The sequence below is a fragment of the Ranitomeya imitator genome, chromosome 5 (genome assembly GCF_032444005.1).
Source record: "Ranitomeya imitator isolate aRanImi1 chromosome 5, aRanImi1.pri, whole genome shotgun sequence".
Classification (NCBI taxonomy): Eukaryota; Metazoa; Chordata; class Amphibia; order Anura; family Dendrobatidae; genus Ranitomeya; species Ranitomeya imitator.
In genome coordinates this window covers 689321450-689339998 of record NC_091286.1, presented here as the reverse complement: position 1 = coordinate 689339998, position 18549 = coordinate 689321450, and positions in this window count along the sequence as shown.

Below are 18549 nucleotides of genomic sequence, written 5' to 3'. Positions count from 1 at the left end.
GTGCTTTAGTAACAATTAGAGTGTTGCATTGTGGGATTGTACCAAATCTCTAATGACCTACTAACAGCTAAATCTAATGGTCACTACTCCATGCTAATTCTCTTGGATCTCTCTGCAGCATTCGATACTGTGGATTATCAGCTCCTCCTCACTATGCTCCGCTCCATCGGCCTCAAGGACACCGTTCTCTCCTGGTTCTCCTCCTATCTCTCTGACCGATCCTTCACTGTATGTTTTGCTGGTTCCTCCTCCTCTTACCTTCCCCTTACTGTTGGGGTTCCTCAAGGATCAGTCCTAGGCCCCCTCCTCTTCTCGTTGTATACTGCCCCTATTGGACAAACAATCAGTAGATTTGGTTTCCAGTACCATCTCTATGCTGATGACACCCAATTATACACTTCTTCTCCTGATATCACACCGACCTTTTTAGAAAACACCAGTGATTGTCTTACCGCTGTCTCTAACATCATGTCCTCCCTCTATCTGAAACTAAACCTGTCAAAAACTGAACTCCTCGTGTTTTCTCCCTCTACTAACCTACCTTTGCCTGACATTGCCATCTCCGTGTGCGGTTCCACCATTACTCCAAAGCAACATGCCCGCTGCCTTGGGGTCATCCTTGATATCGAGCTTTCATTCACCCCCCACATCCGATCACTGGCTCGCTCTTCTTATCTGCACCTCAAAAACATTTATACCTTGTGGGAATAAAAGGACTAGAAATAGGAAAAACCCAATGTGGCTAAACAAAGAAGTAAGACAGGCAATTAACAGTAAAAAGAAAGCATTTGCACTACTAAAGCAGGATGGCACCATTGAAGCTCTAAAAAACTATAGGGAGAAAAATACTTTATCTAAAAAACTAATTAAAGCTGCCAAAAAGGAAACAGAGAAGCACATTGCTAAGGAGAGTAAAACTAATCCCAAACTGTTCTTCAACTATATCAATAGTAAAAGAATAAAAACTGAAAATGTAGGCCCCTTAAAAAATAGTGAGGAAAGAATGGTTGTAGATGACGAGGAAAAAGCTAACATATTAAACACCTTCTTCTCCACGGTATTCACGGCGGAAAATGAAATACTAGGTGAAATCCCAAGAAACAATGAAAACCCTATATTAAGGGTCACCAATCTAACCCAAGAAGAGGTGCGAAACCGGCTAAATAAGATTAAAATAGATAAATCTCCGGGTCCGGATGGCATACACCCACGAGTACTAAGAGAACTAAGTAATGTAATAGATAAACCATTATTTCTTATTTTTAGGGACTCTATAGCGACAGGGTCTGTTCCGCAGGACTGGCGCATAGCAAATGTGGTGCCAATATTCAAAAAGGGCTCTAAAAGTGAACCTGGAAATTATAGGCCAGTAAGTCTAACCTCTATTGTTGGTAAAATATTTGAAGGGTTTCTGAGGGATGTTATTCTGGATTATCTCAATGAGAATAACTGTTTAACTCCATATCAGCATGGGTTTATGAGAAATCGCTCCTGTCAAACCAATCTAATCAGTTTTTATGAAGAGGTAAGCTATAGGCTGGACCACGGTGAGTCATTGGACGTGGTATATCTCGATTTTTCCAAAGCGTTTGATACCGTGCCGCACAAGAGGTTGGTACACAAAATGAGAATGCTTGGTCTGGGGGAAATGTGTGTAAATGGGTTAGTAACTGGCTTAGTGATAGAAAGCAGAGGGTGGTTATAAATGGTATAGTCTCTAACTGGGTCGCTGTGACCAGTGGGGTACCGCAGGGGTCGGTATTGGGATCTGTTCTCTTCAACATATTCATTAATGATCTGGTAGAAGGTTTACACAGTAAAATATCGATATTTGCAGATGATACAAAACTATGTAAAGCAGTTAATACAAGAGAAGATAGTATTCTGCTACAGATGGATCTGGATAGGTTGGAAACTTGGGCTGAAAGGTGGCAGATGAGGTTTAACAATGATAAATGTAAGGTTATACACATGGGAAGAAGGAATCAATGTCACCATTACACACTGAATGGGAAACCACTGGGTAAATCTGACAGGAAGAAGGACTTGGGGATCCTAGTTAATGATAAACTTACCTGGAGCAGCCAGTGCCAGGCAGCAGCTGCCAAGGCAAACAGGATCATGGGGTGCATTAAAAGAGGTCTGGATACACATGATGAGAGCATTATACTGCCTCTGTACAAATCCCTAGTTAGACCGCACATGGAGTACTGTGTCCAGTTTTGGGCACCGGTGCTCAGGAAGGATATAATGGAACTAGAGAGAGTACAAAGGAGGGCAACAAAATTAATAAAGGGGATGGGAGAACTACAATACCCAGATAGATTAGCGAAATTAGGATTATTTAGTCTAGAAAAAAGACGACTGAGGGGCGATCTAATAACCATGTATAAGTATATAAGGGGACAATACAAATATCTCGCTGAGGATTTGTTTATACCAAGGAAGGTGACGGGCACAAGGGGGCATTCTTTGCGTCTGGAGGAGAAAAGGTTTTTCCACCAACATAGAAGAGGATTCTTTACTGTTAGGGCAGTGAGAATCTGGAATTGCTTGCCTGAAGAGGTGGTGATGGCGAACTCAGTCGAGGGGTTCAAGAGAGGCCTGGATGTCTTCCAGGAGCAGAACAATATTGTATCATACAATTATTAGGTTCTGTAGAAGGACGCAAATCTGGAGATTTATTATGATGGAATATAGGCTGAACTGGATGGACAAATGTCTTTTTTCGGCCTTACTAACTATGTTACTATGTTACTATTTCAAGAATTCGCCCTTTTCTTATTTTCGACTCTGCAAAAACTCTTACTGTCTCACTTATTCATTCTTGTCTGGACTATTGTAACTCTCTACTAATCGACCTCCCTCTTACCAAACTCTCCCCGCTCCAATCTGTCCTGAATGCTGCAGCCAGGATCATATTCCTCACCAACCGTTACACCGATGCCTCTACCCTGTGCCAGTCATTACACTGGTTACCCATCCACTCCAGAATCCAGTACAAAACTACTACCCTCATCCACAAAGCTCTCCATGGCTCAGCACCAGCCTACATCTCCTCTCTGGTCTCAGTCTACCACCCTACCCGTGCCCTCCGCTCCGCTAATGACCTCAGGTTAGCATCCTCAATAATCAGAACCTCCCACTCCCGTCTCCAAGACTTTACACGTGCTGCGCCGATTCTTTGGAATGAACTACTCAGGTTAATACGATTAATCCCCAATCCACACAGTTTTAAACATGCCCTAAAAACTCATTTGTTCAGACTGGCCTACCGCCTCAACACATTAACCTAACTATCCCTGTGTGGCCCATTAAAAAAAAAAACAAACATAATCAGGTTCCTCGCATCATGTTCTCATACACTTTATGCAGTCATTAGCCCTCTGTGTCTGTACTGCTACATACTTATGCTGATAACTGGTTCATGCAGCTTTACATGAACACCTGAGCCTTACACTATGGCTGGTCCCAATAACTAAAGCAATTGTTACCATCCACCTCTCGTGTCTCCCCTTTTCCTCATAGTTTGTAGCTTGCGAGCAGGGCCCTCATTCCTCCTGGTATCTGTTTTGAACTGTGATTTCTGTTATGCTGTTATGTCTATTGTCTGTACAAGTCCCCTCTATAAGTTGTAAAGCCCTGCGGAATATGTTGGCGCTATATAAATAAAATTATTATTATTATTATTAAGGTATGCTGGGAGATGGAAACTCCATTATATTCTGTGTACTTCCTGGGACACACATGCTCATGTGCTGTGCTGGAACCATCTACTTACTTGCCATCCTGGTTAAGTTTATCTGGTAAGATTGTTACCTCTGTTCTTGTAATATAGTGTTGTACAGAATGTGATTTACTGTATGGCAGCCAGTACATAGGAAATGTATTATCAGAGACTTACTGTATGTAGTTATATACACAAGTTGCATCATACTGTATAATATCTCTGTTAGTTGCAAAGTGTCAGCTGTGCTATTATTTGGCCCAATACTTATTTATGTCATTTGTATTCTTATAGTTTTACCACATTTGCAATACCTGTTTACCAATAAACAAGTTAGACTACAGTGAACAGTCTGCTTATTTGGAGAACAGAAGTGGTTTATGCCGTATGTTGGATCACACACCGTATCAACGTGTATGAAGACAGAACAGGTCACACGTCGCACTTTTGTTGTTTTTTTTTCTTCATGCAAAACCTGCTCTCTTGGCAGAAAAGGAGCTGCTTAAAAAAAGGTTTTCATGCGTTTTTTTGCTGCATTTTTGCTTCATTTTTGCTGCATTTTGCAGGCTCATAAAGCTTAGTGCCTGTTGTTCTTGGGTTTTCTGCACCAAAAAAACAGCAAAACCTGATACCTTCATTTTTTTCAGTTTTTTTTTACTTACTCTTTGCTTTCTGTGGGTGAAAAAAACGCCGCTAAAACACCAGAAGAAGTGACGTGCTGCAGTTTGCAAAAACACAACAGTTTTCCAAATCAGTCAAGAAAATAAATCAAATTTGCGTGCATGAGATTTCTGAAATCTCGCAGATTTTGCCGATACTGTAAAATGCTGTTTTCAATTAGCATTAAAAAAATGCAGCAAAAAATTGCAATGTGTGAACATAGCCCAAGGATTCCGTTGGTGCCATTTTGCCGAATCAAATTACAAATGCGGATTTTTGGAAAATGTAGGTAGAACTCAATTAGACTAGATGAGAATGGTGGTAAAATATGGGTCTGCGATCAGTACAGGGTCTGCGTAATATTCTCTAACGGGCGGATGTTGTATGTAGAGGTCTCGTTGTCCACGTGCACATTGTCTTTTCATTATTGTCCGTGCGCTGCAGACAAATATTCTGGATTCTGAAAGCTTCTTGTATAAAACCCTGAGGAAATCCCTTTTCAGCGAGTCCAATCTACATCTCAGTACATTAGCTTGTTATTTTTGGGAAATCTTTGTTCACAGAACAATTCTCCCGAAATCATTGATATCGGACAAATGGAATGTTCTTTCACCAATTTTTACATTGTCCACCATTGTACACAAGGAAAACGTTCGCTTCTACGTTATAGAATGTTGATGTAACAAAGATCTCCCCGGCGGGGACACTAATCAGTCCGGATATTCTATGTGATCGTAAATGAGCGTTGTAAATTTGAATGCCACATTCGTTCAACTTAACCCCTTCATGATCTTCGGGTTTTCCGTTTTTGCGTTTCCCCTTTTTTTTTTAATCCCCGTCTTACACAAAGCCATAACTTTTTTATTTTTCCATCAATATGGCCGTGTGAAGACATGTTTTTTGCAGGACGGGTTGTACTTTTGAACGACATCATTGGTTTTACCATTTCATGTACTGGAAAATGGGAAAAAAAATCAAATTGCAAAAAAACTGGAAATCCACAATTGTTTTATGGTTTTTTTTAATCATGTTTATTAAATGCAAAAATTGACCTGCCATTGTGATTCTCCAGGTCATTACGAGTTCATAGACAACAAATATGTCTAGGTTCTGTTTTATTTAAGCGGTGGAAAAATAATCTAAAGTTTGCGAAAAAAAAGGCACGTATCTCAACATCTCCATTTTTCGTGATCTCAAGTTGGATGAGTGGTTATTTTTTGAGTGCCGAGATGACGCTTTTATTGACACCATTTTGGTGCAGATACGATCAAAAAATTGTAATTCTGGCATTACATAGTTACATAGTTACCTAGTTACATAGTTAAGGTTGAAGGAAGACTATAGGTCCATCTACTTCACCCCATAGCCTAACCTAACATGCCCTAACATGTTGATCCAGAGGAAGGCAAATAAAAACATGTGGCAAAGAGTAAGCTCCACATTGGGGAAAAAAAATTCCTTCCCGACTCCACATACGGCAATCAGACTAGTTCCCTGGATCAACGCCCTATCAAGGAATCTAGTGTATATACCCTGTAACATTATACTTTTCCAGAAATGTATCCAGTCCCCTCTTAAATTTAAGTAATGGATCACTCATTACAACATCATACGGCAGAGAGTTCCATAGTCTCACTGCTCTTACAGTAAAGAATCCGCGTCTGTTATTATGCTTAAACCTTTTTTCCTCCAAACGTAGAGGATGCCCCCTTGTCCCTGTCTCAGGCCTATGATTAAAAAGATCATCAGAAAGGTCTTTGTACTGTCCCCTCATATATTTATACATTAACAAAAGATCACCCCTTAGTCTTCGTTTTTCCAAACTAAATAGCCCCCAGTGTAATAACCTATCTTGGTATTGCAGACCCCCCAGTCTTCTAATAACCTTGGTCGCTCTTCTCTGCACCCGCTCCAGTTCAGCTATGTCTTTCTTATACACCGGAGACCAGAACTGTGCACAGTATTCTAAGTGTGGTCGAACTAGTGACTTGTATAGAGGTAAAATTATGTTCTCCTCATGAGCATCTATGCCTCTTTTAATGCATCCCATTATTTTATTTGCCTTTGTAGCAGCTGCCTGACACTGGCCACTGAATATGAGTTTGTCATCCACACATACACCCAGGTCTTTTTCATTGATGGTTTTGCCCAGAGTTTTAGAATTAAGCATATAATTATACATCTTATTACTTCTACCCAAGTGCATGACCTTACATTTATCCCCATTAAAGCTCATTTGCCATTTATCAGCCCAAGCTTCTAGTTTACATAAATCATCCTGTAATATAAAATTGTCCTCTTCTGTATTGATTACCCTGCAGAGTTTAGTGTCATCTGCAAATATTGAAATTCTACTCTGAATACCCCCTACAAGGTCATTAATAAATATGTTAAAAAGAAGAGGGCCCAATACTGACCCCTGTGGTACCCCACTGCTAACCGCTACCAAGTCCGAGTGTGCCCCATTAATAACCACCCTTTGTTTCCTATCCCTGAGCCAGCTCTCAACCCACTTGCACATATTTTCCCCTATCCCCATTATTCTCATTTTATGTATCAACCTTTTGTGTGGCACCGTATCAAAAGCTTTTGAAAAGTCCATATACACTACATCTACTGGGTTCCCTTGGTCCAATCCGGAACTTACCTCTTCATAGAAACTGATCAGATTAGTCTGACATGAACGGTCCCTAGTAAACCCGTGCTGATACTGGGTCATGAGGTTATTCCTCTTCAGATACTCCAGTATAGCATCCCTTATAATGCTCTCCAGGATTTTACCCACAGTAGAGGTTAAGCTTACTGGCCTATAGTTTCCGAGTTCAGTTTTTGTTCCCTTTTTGAATATTGGCACCACATTTGCTGTACGCCAGTCCTGTGGTACAGACCCTGTTATTATGGAGTCTTTAAAGATTAAAAATAATGGTCTATCAATGACTGTACTTAATTCCTGCAGTACTCGGGGGTGTATCCCATCCGGGCCCGGAGATTTGTCAATTTTAGTGATTTTTAGACGCCGCCGCACTTCCTGCTGGGTTAAGCAGGTGACATTTAATGGGGAATTTTTATCACTAGTCATTTTGTCTGCCATGGGATTTTCTTGTGTAAATACTGATGAAAAAAAGTCATTTAGCATATTGGCTTTTTCCTCATCCTCATCCACCATTTCACCCAGACTATTTTTAAGGGGGCCAACACTATCATTTTTAGTTTCTTACTATTTATGTAGTTAAAGAATATTTTAGGATTATTTTTACTCTCTCTGGCAATGAGTCTCTCTGTCTCAATCTTTGCTGCCTTGATTTGCTTTTTGCAGAATTTATTTAATTTTCTGTATTTATTTAATGCCTCCTCACTACCTACTTCCTTTAATTCTCTAAATGCTTTCTTTTTGTCACTTATTACGCCCCTTACAGCTCTATTTAGCCATATTGGTTTCCTCCTATTTCTAGTATGTTTATTCCCATACGGTATATACTGTGCACAGGTCCTATCCAGGATGCTAATAAATGTCTCCCATTTTCTTTGTGTATTTTTGTGTCTCAGGATATCGTCCCAGTTAATTGCACCAAGATCCTCTCTCATCCGTTGGAAATTTGCCCTCCTGAAGTTTAGTGTCCTTGTAACCCCTCTATTACACATCTTTTTAAAGGATACATGAAAACTTATTATTTTGTGATCGCTATTGCCCAAGTGACCCCCAACCCTTATATTTGATATGCGGTCTGGCCTGTTGGTTAATATTAGGTCTAGCAGTGCCCCCCTGTATTGTTGGGTCCTGAACCAGTTGTGAAAGGTAATTGTCTCTCATAGTTGTCAGACCCTGATCACCTTTGCTGGAACTGCAGGTTTCTGTTCCCCAATCTATTTCAGGGTAGTTGAAGTCCCCCATAATAATGACTTCTCCTTGAGTCGCAGCTTCATCTATTTGCTTTACGAGGATATTCTCCATTGCTTCCATTATTTTTGGAGATTTATAACAAACCCCTATTAGTAATTTATTATTTTTTCCCCCTCCCCTTATCTCCACCCACAGGGATTCTACATTTTCATTAAATTCACCTATATTATCACTCAGGATGGGTTTTAAGGATGATTTTACATATAGACACACCCCACCCCACCCCAGCCCTGCAAGTTAACAGCCCAGTCATGGCTCTCATCCAGCCACGTTTCAGATATCCCCACCATGCCATAATTATGCTCCAACAACATTAGTTCTAATTCGTCCATTTTGTTGGCGAGGCTTCTGGCATTAGTATACATACATTTTATGTATCTCTCTGCACCTCTATTCTTTCTTAAATTATTAACTGTTCTAACCCCACCCCCCATGCCACCGCCACCCCCAACTTCCTTATTTGTGCCCAGGTCTCTATCTGCACTATCTTCCCCTCCTATAAAATGAATACCCTCCCCCCTAATTCCTAGTTTAAACACTCCTCCAACCTTCTAGCCATTTTCTCCCCCAACACAGCTGTGTGATATTTTTTCTCGTTACGCTGTTCACCCATTGGATTAATTACATATATATTGATAGATCGGATGATTCTGAACCCAGCGATACCAAATATGTGTATTTTTTTAATTGTCTTATTTTGAATGGGGTGAATTGAACGTTTATATTTTTTAAAATTTTTTGAATATTTTAAAAAACATTTTTTTTTTCACTTGCTTTAATAGTCTCCATGGGAGACTAGAAGTTGCAGTTCTGCAATGTGTAGCTAAAATACTCATCTGCTAGGAGTGCCGCCTGATGGTCAGCAATCTGGCCATGACAACCACATGGGTCTCTTGCAGACTCCGGGTTGTCATGCCAACCCGTTGGTGCCCTGTGGTCATGTGAAAAGTTTTTTACCATATTTTTCATTTTATTTTATGAAAAGATAAATGTTGTTATTCAAAACTACAACGTGTCCTGAAACAACAAGTCCGCTAGATAGAAAGATAAAAAAGTTATGACTCTTGGGAAAAGAGAAAACAAAAATGTGAGATGAAAAATGTTGCTCCCCTTTTCCTGGTATTCTGGGCTTCGCTTCCTTCCCCTGGGTCTGCTGCCCTCTGTTGTGCTCCACATCAGGTTTTGCACGTCGCCGAATGCAGCTCGCTGACATCAGCTCTCTGGACCTTTTAAGGCTCCTTTCGACACATCCGGGGTTCTGAGCATTAAACCAGAACTATGTCCTTCAGACTTGTGATGGAAATCTGACTTTACTGAAGACCTTGGTTCCTGTTGTTCCTCAGACTTCTGTGAACTTTTCTTCCTTGAAGGAGGTTAAATCATCCCTGCTGCCTTGTATCCCACTACCTGCTGTTAACATCCTAAAGTGTTATTGGAGCCTGTTCTCATTACCTACATCTGTGTCTGCTTCAGACCTGCCATTTTCCTATTTCTGAACTGTTGTCTCCAACGTGTCCCACATTGATAGTCATTCGAGTTGTCATCATACCACGAGCCGAGCCAATACCTAGGATCCGTATGTTCAAGCTGACCTGTGGTGGGTCCACCTCACCTGGTATACCCAACAAAAAACATGATCATGTTTCAGTCTCGTGGGAAATCTCCAAAAACGATAATGGTCATTATTCCTCCCTATGTCACCATCCATAGGAATTGCAGCACAGTCTGGGACTGGAATCTCATTGATCTTAACATCCATTGCGCTCATTAATAACCCTTCCGGAGATAATTTGCAATCCAATCCATCTCCTGATCCATGCACGCTAGAGAGAAACGTAAATTCTCATCCAACCGGGTTATTCATTCTCCACGTTTCTAGCATTACATTATAATACTGTAATTAATTCCTGTCATCAAATGTGGATCTTAGTCCTGGAAAAGTTGACCTATCTGAATTTACTACCCTGCTGAGAATCTCCACCAATAATCTGCATTTATCCAATCTGCCAGATTCAGAAGGAACCTTTCATCCTCTCAGTCTCCTATATTCCATTACGGTATTTACAGGTGCTTCTCACAAAATTAGAATATCATCAAAAAGTAAATTTATTTCAGTTCTTCAATACAAAAAGTGAAACTCATATATTATACTAGCTGTACTACCCGGCTTCGCCCGGGTTAATAACTGCTGTTAGCAAAATAGAATGTGTTAACAAAAATGTATTTTGCACACAAAAACCACAAAACAAATAGATAGAAATTTAATTATTAAAAGGCAAAACCTAAGTTCATTGGCTCTTGAGGAAGCAGCTCTTGTTTTCATGTCTGCAAGCCTCACTTCCCTCTCCTCAGAAAGTTAATTGGCCCTTGAGGAAGCAGCTCTTGTTCTCTTGTCTGCAAGCGTCGCTTCCCTCTCCTCAGAAAGTTCATGGGCTCTTGAGGAAGCAGCTGCTGTTCTCATGTGTGTCAGCCTTGTTTCTCGGTCTTCACATTTTTCATTGGCCCGTAATGCAGCTTTTCTTTTCTCATCAGCTGACATTCGTGTAACTGGCAGTTTCTATATCCTCTCACATAGAGGTAATGTGACTGACATCAGTCTTTCCACCAACACACCCTAACTGACATGCTATTTCCTCACACAAGCTTTGTTATACTGAGAATGTCCGTTGTTGCCTATATTAACCAATCAGAGCTCAGATTAATTAACTGTAAAAAAATAGAAGCTGAGCTGTGATTGGTTGCTATTGGCAGCCTGATAAATCCCCAGCCAGCAGGAAGCCCTCCCCCTGGCAGTATATATTAGCTCACACATACACATAATAGACCGGTCATGTGACTGACAGTTGCTGTATTTCCTATATGGTACATTTGTTGCTCTTGTAGTTTGTCTGCTTATTAATCAGATTTTTATTTTTGAAGGCTAATACCAGACTTGTGTGTGTTTTAGGGCGAGTTTCATGTCTCAAGTTGTGTGTGTGGAGTTGCGTGTAGTGACATGCATGTAGCGACTTTTGTGAGATGAGTTTTGTGTGGCAACATGCGTGTAGCAACTTTCTGTGTGTCGAGTTGCATGTGACAGGTTAGTGTAGCAAGTTGTGTGCAGCAAGTTTTGCGCATGGCGAGTTTTGCACATGGCGAGTTTTATGTGTGGTGCCTTTTGAGTATGTGCAAGTTTTGTGTGGGGCAACTTTTGCATGTGTTGCAACTTTTGTGCATGTGTCAATTTTCCCGCGTGTGCAAGTTTTGCATGTGGCGAGTTTTCCATGAGGTGATTTTTGCACGTGTGGCGAGTTATGCGTGAGCCTAGTTTTGCAGGTGGCGAGTTTTGCACGTGTGGCGAGTTTTGAGCGGCGACTTTTGTGTTTCGACTTTTATGTGGCGAGGTTGGTGTATGTGTGGTGAAATGTGTGCTGAGGGTGGTATATGTGTTCAAGCACGTGGTAGTGTGTGGCGCATTTTGTGTGTGTTCATATCCCCGTGTGTGGTGAGTATCCCATGTCGGGGCCCCACCTTAGCAACTGTACGGTATATACTCTTTGGCGCCATCGCTCTCATTCTTTAAGTCCCCCTTGTTCACATCTGGCAGCTGTCAATTTGCCTCCAACACTTTTCCTTTCACTTTTTCCCCATTATGTAGATAGGGGCAAAATTGTTTGGTGAATTGGAACGCGCAGGGTTAAAATTTCACCTCACAATATAGCCTACGACGCTCTCAGGGTCCAGACGTGTGACTGTGCAAAATTTTGTGGCTATAGCTGTGACGGTGCAGATGCTAATCCCGGACATACACACACACATACATACATACACACACACACACACACACACACACACACACACACACACACACACACACACACACATTCAGCTTTATATATTATATAGAGTCATTACACACAGAGTGATCTATCTCACGTGTTTATTTCTGTTAATGTTCATGATTATGGCTTACAGCCAATGAAAATCCAAAAGTCATTATCTCAGTAAATTAGAATAGAATAATGTATAAAAAAAACCTGCAAAAGCTTCCTAAGTGTTTATAAAGGTCCCTTAGTCTGTTTCAGTAGCTCCACAATCATGGGGAAGACTGCTGACCTGACAGATGTCCAGAAGGCGTCATTGACACACTCCACAAGGAGGGGAAGCCACAAAAGGTCATTGGTAAAGAAGCCGGCTGTTCACAGAGTGCAGTGTCCAAGCAGATTAATGGAAAGCTGAGTGGAAGGAAAAAGTGTGGTAGAAAAAGGTGCACAAGCAACCGGGATAACCGCAGCCTTGAAAGGATTGTTCAGAAAAGGCTATTCAAAAATTTTGAGGAGATTCACAAGGAGTGGACTGCTGCTTGGGTCATTGCTTCACCACACACAGACGTATCCAGGACATGGGCTACAAGTGTCACATTCCTTGTGTCAAGCCACTCATGACCAATAGACAACGCCAGAAGCGTCTTACCTGGGCCAAGGAGTAAAAGAACCAGACTGTTGTCAGTGGTCCAAGGTGTTGTTTTCAGAGGAAAGTAAATTTTGCATTTCATTTGGAAAAAAAGGTCCCAGAGTCTGGAGGAAGAGTGGAGAGGCCACAATCCAAGCTGCTGGAGGTCTGGTGTGAAGTCTCCACAATCAGTGATGGTTTGGGGAGCCATGTCATCTGCTGGTGTAGGTCCACTGTGTGTTATCAAGACCAAAGTCAGCGCAGCCGTCTACCAGGACATTTTAGAGCACTTCATGCTTCCCTCTGCCGACAAGCTTTTTGGAGATAGAAATGTCATTCTCCAGCAGGACTTGGCCCCTATCCACACGGCCAAAAGTACCAATACCTGGTGTAAAAACAACAGTATCACTGGGCTTGATTGGCTGCAAACTCGCCTGACCTTAACCCTATAGAGAATCATCAACATTAACAGAAATAAATAGATGAAATAGATCACTCTGTGTGTAATGACTCTATATAATATGAATTTCACTTTTTGTATTGAAGAACTGAAATAAATTAACTTTTTGATGATATTCTAATTTTGTGAGAAGCTCCTGTACATTAGACTCTTATCAGGATCCTTGTGGATTTACATTCTTCTCCAAATTCAATGGAAATTCATTTTTGTACGCCAGAAGTTTTTTTGCTCAAATCCTAAAGCTGCGTGCGTCATTTTAATGAAACGTGCAACTGCTTGGTCTAAACTGGCACAAAAAAGGATAAAAGCAAAAACTAAGGAGTACTTAATATTTTGCAAAAAAATGAATGAACCTCCTCCACCATTTGGAATAATTTGGTGCTAAAATATCAACAATTACAAGACAAGAAAGAACAAAGACTTTTTAAAAAAATGCAAATTATGAATCGGGCCCAACGTCTTTTCACACTTCTTTTGCCGTCTTTAATAGTGGTTTTTTTGGATCACTTTTCAATAATATTATTCATCGCAGGTGATATTTCTATTGTCATCACTTCCACATTGTTCTTTGCTCTCTGCTGATGTCCTTTTGGTTATTGAGAATGCAAGGGGTGCACAGTGGAAGATGCAGTCCCCAGCATAGCATTTGTTACCGGAGGTTGCCACCTCCTGTTCAAACTGAATCAAGCGGAACCGAAGGATGGAAGAAGAGTTTCTGGAAGGACAAGTCTAGCAGGAGCATCAGGTCAGATCATCCCTGTGGCACAGTTATCCGATATAAAAAACGGAGTGACAAGCCAGGAAATCAGTTAGTGCCAACAAGTGAAACCATCAGGGTGTGTGAGTGGAGGCATGCCGAGACCGAGTCAGTGGAACGCGTGAGGTCCAGACAATGCCAGTCAAGACCCAAGAGCCAGCCCTCATAACTCATGGCCCGAGAGGCATACGCCACAGTTCAAGCACCGAAAACCAAGTAGAACATCCTTCGGGAGAGGACGTTTGCTGTGGTGATCATGAGGTGTGAATGAACAGGGACATTACTTTCAATGCTGAGGTACAGTACAAGGTTTGGGTTGTGCAGCAGACAGGATAGGGACCGGCCAGTGTGAGGAGGGCCCCTAGATAGAGCATTACTTGACTTTGTAAGGAGAACTTGTGGCCTAGCGGGAAATACCATGCTGAAGAAACATTCTAGTGGTGGCTCTATTGTTAAGAGTTATCACACCGGGGACATTAGGGGGTCATCTTCACTGGAAGATAGGCAGATAGGATAGAGAAACGGGTACTGCACCTGTTAAAGTGTGTTTATTGTCACAATATTAACAATGATATCATTGATATCCTGTATCTGAATAACATACTTTTGCAAAATGAACACCTTCATTTCTGTGATAAGAGAATAAATAAATAATAAATAATTTAGTTGGTTACTTCCACCTTATCCTTGTCTGCGTGTTGCACCCTTGTAACCTGTTTACAAGAAGGACAGAGGTGTCCGAAGGTAAAAGAGGAGTCTATAGAGGACAGAGGAATTTGGATGAGACAGAGGTGTCGGAAGAAACAGAGGAGTCTAAAGGGGACAGAGGAGTCTATAGAGGACAGAGGAAACTGTATGAGACAGAGGTGTCGAAAAAAACAGAGGAGTCTAAAGGGGACAGAGGAGTCTATAGAGGACAGAGGAATCTGGATGAGACAGAGGTGTCGGAAGAAACAGGAGTCTAAAGGGGACAGAGGAGTCTATAGAGGACAGAGGAATCTGGATGAGACAGAGGTGTCGGAAGAAACAGAGGAGTCTAAAGGGGACAGAGGAGTCTATAGAGGACAGAGGAAACTGGATGAGACAGAGGTGTCGGAAGAACCAGAGGAGTCTAAAGGGGACAGAGGAGTCTATAGAGGACAGAGGAAACTGGATGAGACAGAGGTGTCGGAAGAAACAGAGGAGTCTAAAGGGGACAGAGGAGTCTATCGAGGACAGAGGAAACTGGATTAAACAGAGGTGTCGGAAGAAACAGAGGAGTCTAAAGGGGACAGAGGAATCTGGATGAGACAGAGGTGTCGGAAGAAACAGAGGAGTCTATAGAGGACAGAGGAATCTGGATGAGACAGAGGTGTCGGAAGAAACAGAGGAGTCTAAAGGGGACAGAGGAGTCTATAGAGGACAGAGGAAACTGGATGAGACAGAGGTGTCGGAAGAAACAGAGGAGTCTAAAGGGGACAGAGGAGTCTATAGAGGACAGAGGAAACTGTATGAGATAGAGGTGTCAGAAGAGACAGCGGAGTCTGGAGGGGACAGAAGAATCTATAGGTAAAAGAAAAGTCTGGAGAGAACAGAGTAATCCGGAGAAAACAGAGGCATCGAGAGTGAACAAAGGTTTCTGGAGGAGGGCAGAGGGGTCAGATGGACAAACAGGTATACAGAGGGGACTGAGGTTTCTTGCAGGGTAGAGAAATCTGGAGTTGGACATAGGAGTCTGGTAATAGTATAACTCCTTTCTCCAATGACAGCACATGTACGATCGGCCATGCTGAGCATGCATGTGTATAGCGGGTCAGAAGATAGCAGCACAAGCATTTTGCCCACATCTAGTGAAGGTGTGTGGATTCATTATAGTTTAAATTACCTGGTGAATTAAATGTTTGGGTTTGAACAAATGAGATATACAGCCCTGATAATTAGCATGTTGGATGGTTTCCATGGCAGCATTAACATCTATTCCGAGCTTTGTCTAAACAAATGGCACGGACCTAGTGAGCAAAGTGCAGAACGTCACTGATGCATCATCTGTCTGTGCGTCCTAAGTTATTGTATTCAATTAAAAGGCAAATTTGCCAATTCATGGCAACAAAAATATTAGAAAAGACTGGCAGCACAAACATCCCCCTGTACAGTCATGTGGGGACTATGGGCGAGCACTAAAATGCTCAGGGCTTGTACTCGTAACAAGCTTTCCATAATGTTCGGGTGCTCATCTCGAGTAATGAGCATAATGAAAGTCAATGAGTAACTCAAGCATTTTTCCAGGATGTCTGGGGGGCAGGAAATGTAACGTCAATGGCCACAAGCACTTGTCCACATCTCGGTCGTTAAGTAGACAATACCAGTAACAGTGTTGGTAAGATGTTCCAAGTATCTGCACCAGTGTCATGGACAGGGGATTGGGAAGCACCTAGCAAAGTGAAAGAGGCCGTGGTGTCACCCGCTGGCACCAATTGTGGACATGGACGTTTGGCCCACCGAGTTGTGTGCGTAGATGACATGTGCCTGATCGTAGTGGTGGTGGTTAGGCTCTTAGTGGACAGGCCACTGCTGATCTTGACATGGCAGATTGCAAATGACCATTTTTTGTCACAGAACTCTCTTTAAAAAAGTCCCAGACTGAGGAACACCTAACTCTTTGATGGAGAAATTCAGGAGTGTCAGTTCTCTGAGGAACAGTTGCCAGCCTTCTCCCTCTGATGACCCCACTATCTGTTTCAGAGCTGCCGATCTCTCCCCGTCAGCGCTGCTGGCTTCGCTCTGCATGCCAAATTTCAAGGTCGGGTCAGTGACTTTGTCATCCACCACCTCGTCTTCCACCCCCGCACCATGGTCCTCCTGACTTTGTGAATTATAACAACAAGACTTAGGGGAAACTGTGTCTCATCATCTTCTTCCTTAGCCATAATTTGCCATTCCCCACCATCATCTTCTTATGGCCGTGTCTGCCTTAAGGTTTATGTATCACTAAAGAGAATGTCGTCCTGTCCCTCTTGGATCATACAGGGTGAGAGGCCACAATTATGAAGTGATGTTGTAAAGAGCTTCTCAGGGTGTCCTAGTGTGTGATCATTAATCTGATGGAACTCAACATGGTGGGAAAAAGGAGGATCATGGTGAGGATTAAGTGATCCAGACTGCTGGCTGGTGAGACTGGACTGTATGGAAGACTGGGTGGTGCTGGCAATCGTGCTGGAAGCATTATCTGCTATCCAACCGACCACATGTTCACACTGCTCTGGCTTCAGAAGTGCTGTACCGTGCCTCACTGCAAAGTGGGACAGTAACCCATGTGTCATGGATGGGCGTGTTTCTTTTGCTTGGCGTCTGCATGCACCATCATTAGCGTATCTGTGTACAGCATATCATCTGCATGTGCAAACACATGCCAAAATGCATACAAACACATGCTTACGCTGCATTTTTATCCGCATCAGCTTACATATGACGCAAAAAAAAACCCGCTGTGTGTGCATGCATTTGTATGCATTTTTGCCTGTGTTTCTATTGTTTATGCACATGTGTTCGATATTTCCAGCAGGGAGTGTCTCAATTGGCGTGTCTCAATTGGTTACTGGACATGTGCAGTCCGAAGTATGCAAGTGCATCGAACGCATGCGTATGCATGCCTTCGCGTACCAATGCGCTCCCATAGACAGTAATGTGTTGTTTATACGCACTCATCCGCATGCGTATGCCTACGCATATTCGACTCCTCAAAAAATGCAACATGTTGCGTTTGCCGGACACTGCGAAATGATGCATGCGGACGCATCCGCATGTGAACAGATGCAAATGCATGTCCCTGCGTACACAATATGTACGCAAAACGCATCCAGATCTATACGCAGGTATACGTTGCGCACAGATGCGCTAATGTGAACCCGACCTTACTGCATGTCTTATGCATTTTCTAATTGCTAGGTCTCTTGAAACCAAGTTTATTTTTAATAAAAAAAAAAAAAATTGGTCACCTGCAGCAATCAAGCTTTTTTTTTAGTTTAGTACCACCATTATGTAACACAAAGCATGTAATACTCTATGGATGACAAATTCATTCCAGAAACATTTTTGAACGCTTTTTTTGAGTGCTATATACCACCAAAATGTACAATAATTATATACCACAGAAATGTAGCACAAAGTATATAATACTCTATGGGTGAGTAATTGAATATAAAAAATGATTTTTTGAGTGTTATACACCATCAAAATGTACAACAAAGAACATATTACTGTATGAATGAGTAATTGGATCCATAAAAAAGTTAACTTTTTTTCTGAGTGTTATATACCACAGAAGTGTACAACACAGCATGGGTGAGTAATGAAATCCGCAAACATTTTTCAACACTTTTTTGTAGTGTTATATACCATTGAAATGTATCACAGAGCACGTAATACTGTATGAATTGAATCTATAATATTTTTGAACCCTTTTTGGAGTGTTATATAACACAGATATGTACCATAAAGCATGTAGTACTGTATGGATGAGTAATTGCATCCAGAAATATTTTTCAACTCTCTTTTGGAGTGTTATATGTTATACTCCTAGGTGGCGCAAGTGGTTTATGGACCAACTGTGCCACAGACCACACTTACCCTGTAGG